Source organism: Vulpes vulpes, chromosome 12 (assembly GCF_048418805.1).
Source record: "Vulpes vulpes isolate BD-2025 chromosome 12, VulVul3, whole genome shotgun sequence".
In the NCBI taxonomy this organism is placed as follows: domain Eukaryota; kingdom Metazoa; phylum Chordata; class Mammalia; order Carnivora; family Canidae; genus Vulpes; species Vulpes vulpes.
The window spans coordinates 96,902,295-96,905,574 of NC_132791.1; positions in this window are offsets into that span (position 1 = coordinate 96,902,295).

Below are 3,280 nucleotides of genomic sequence, written 5' to 3' on the forward strand. Positions count from 1 at the left end.
TACCACTTAATGATTATCATATACCACTAGCACAAATTATGTATAACACAAAAAAATAAATAAATAAAAAATAAATTTAAAAAATTATGTACAACAAGCTTTAAGAATTTACATAGGATTTCAGTCATAGGGAGTCTTACATCTTTCGACATGAATCGCTGTTGCCAGGAACACTGAAACATTGTGCCAGGGGCCCTGCTTTGAAAAGCGTTCACAGCATTACAGGCAGAAATCATGTCTTCAAACACCACGATAGCACTTTGCCGTCCACAGAGGGTGACTGACTTAATTGGCCCAAACACGGACAGCCTCTGGATTACTGACTGAAGGTCTTCGGTGGGTTGCATGTTTTTTTTCAACCATCTAGCAAAGGACCAAATGGAGCAGTAGTAGTATTAGAAAACAAACACAAAAAAAGATAAAAGAATCTTTGTTTCATTTCCCCCCATAATTTAATAAAAGGGCTTGAAGGGAAAATTGGGTTATTTCCCTGGAAATAAAAGGAGTGTTCTGGATCAGTTATTATATACTTATTTATCACATAGTCTTCATTCCTTTTTTAAAAAAATAGACTTTATTTATTTGAGAGAGAGCACGAGCAGGAGGCAGGGGCAGAGGGAGAGGGAGAGGAAGAAGCAGGCTCCCCACTGAACAAGGAGTCTGACTCAAGACTCGATCCCAGGACCCTGAGATCATGACCTGAGCTGAAGGCAGACACTTAATTGACTGAGCCACCCCGGCGCCCCTACACCTACATAATCATTCTTGTTTAATGTGGTATGTTCTAAAAGGCATGCCTGCAAGCTGCCTTAACTGTCTTCGCAATTTTCTGTTTTGATGAGTGCCATATATGTTAGTTGACAAAGACAAGGGCGTAATTCCAGTGGCTACCAAACTGGCATGGAATATTTTGCTCTTCTCGGTACCCTCTTTCCTTTTCAATCTTTTCCTTCAAGCATCAGCATCCAGGTAGCCAACCCACTGAACCTATTACGTTTTAGGTCTTCATTTTTTCACTCCTAGTAACTATAATCCAAATTTTTAGTCTTACAGAAAATACATGAATAGTAGTAGCCATGAATGTTTATTGAGCACTTACTGTTTGTTACTAGCATTCAATGGCCATCATCCCATTTTATCCTCAAAAAGCAGTGCCAGAAATTGAAAATGAGGTAGGTACTGTCGCTACTACCTTTGTACAAGTAGGGATGTAGGGGCACAGGGATTTAAGTAGCTTTGGCAGAGTCCAACTCCCAGCAAGTTTTGGCAGAGTTCCAGTTCCTGTGTGTTACCCTGAGCCAGCCATTGCCTACCCTCCCATTCATTTCAGCTAAAAGCTCTGGGCACTACTTGCAAATGCCGAAATTGAAAGCAGATAGATTGTGCTAGGGCATCAAAACACAGAGAAGCAACTGCACAGGGAGGAGTGTCTCAGATTGTGGGAAATGCAGAAACAGTTGCTGGGCTCTCCTGAAGGTGTGATTCCATCTCAAAAGGAGACCCCCATTAAGCAGGGCTGTGGTGGCCACAGTGCAGAGGGCCAAATAAAACTTGAGATAAAAACATCTTTCTAACCAGGAAAAGGGGGATAGAGAATAAGGACAACCCCAGAGCAGCGAGAGAGAGAGATGTTCCCTAACCCTGAATGAACACACGTGGGTCTCGGGTTCATGAGACCAACAAACCAACAGAGTAAAATCTTCAAAAACTGAACTGGTTTTTTTTTTTTTTTAAGATTTTATTTATTTATTCATGAGACACACAGACACACACACACACACACACACACACACACACACACACACACAGGCAGAGACACAGGCAGAGGGAGAAGCAGGCTCCATGCACGGGAGCCCGACGTGGAACTCGATCCCAGATCTCCAGGATCACGCCCTGGGCCGAAGGCGGCACCAAACCGCTGGGCCACCCGGGCTGCTCTGAACTGATATTTTAACCACCACCCAAACAAGCTCCAGATGGTGTATGTAGTCTGAACCTTTAGCAGGTTGATTACTTGATAAAAACAGAAACAGCAACATTCTCCAGACAACTGTAACAGGGCCCACAAAAACAATATTCTCCAGATAATGTCAGCAGGACCCTGGATCCATGCAACCCAATGTTCACATTGTCCGTGGTACAATCTGAAATGACTTGACATGCAAAACCCACGAAAATGTGAACACTGGGGTGAAATAAAAACACATGCCAATCCTGAGATTATCTGGATGGGATTGTCATATGAGGACTTTAAAAATATTTTTTTATGAGTGTTCCACAAGGTAAAGCACACTTGAAATGATTAAAATGATATGGTTCTCCACAGAAACACAAACTACAAAAGTACCAAATACAAAATGTAGAACAGAAAATCTGAAATTAAAAATCATTCTCTGCAGGGTCTCAATAGCAGACTCAACAACAAAGGAAGGAGTCAATAAACTTGGAAGATAAATCTACAAAAATTAACGTGAAAAACAAGAAAATACTGGGCAAAGATGAATATACCATGACATCCACAAGATAGTGAACTAGGAAGTCCTAGGGCCTCATTTCTCCACAGAAACATCAAATACACAACTACAGAAACTAAACAGCTATGGCAAACAAGTGAATGTCCAACAAAGAAAAATCACATTGAAAATTAGAGGAAATCATGTGATGTTCTTACTTGCCCTTGTACCACTCACTACCCTACATGGTGTGGTTGGAAGAAATTTGCCTAATTCCTGGCTCCCTCCCATGGGATAGAAGGAGCAGAGTGGAACTTGCTTGCAGCCTTCTGGCCTTCTGTGGGCTGCCTGAGGAACTGTTTGCTGTCTCTCCTGACTCACAGCTCAGAAGGGAAATGTTGACATAATTTGGATGTGAGACAAGAAACCATGAGAGGCAGTAGCACACAATGAAACACATGGAAAGTATGAGCTGACTGCAGACCTATGGATGCAGGGAAGGAGATCATCAAACAGGAATCCAGGGGCACCTGGGTGGCTCAGCCTGTTAAGAGGCTGACTTAGCTCAGGTTATAATACCAGAATCCCAGGATCAAACCCCACATCAGGCTTCCCACTCAGAGGGAAGTCTGCTGCTCCCTCTGACCCAATCTGCCCTTATGCACTGTCTTTCTCACACTCTCAAATAAATAAATATAAAACCTTTCAAAAAACAAACAAACAAGCAAACAAACAAACACAGGAATGCAATAGAACACTTAAGGCACTGAGAAGAAGCCAGAGACTCTTCAGGAAATTAAGACATTTAAGAGCAGCTGAGGGAAAAT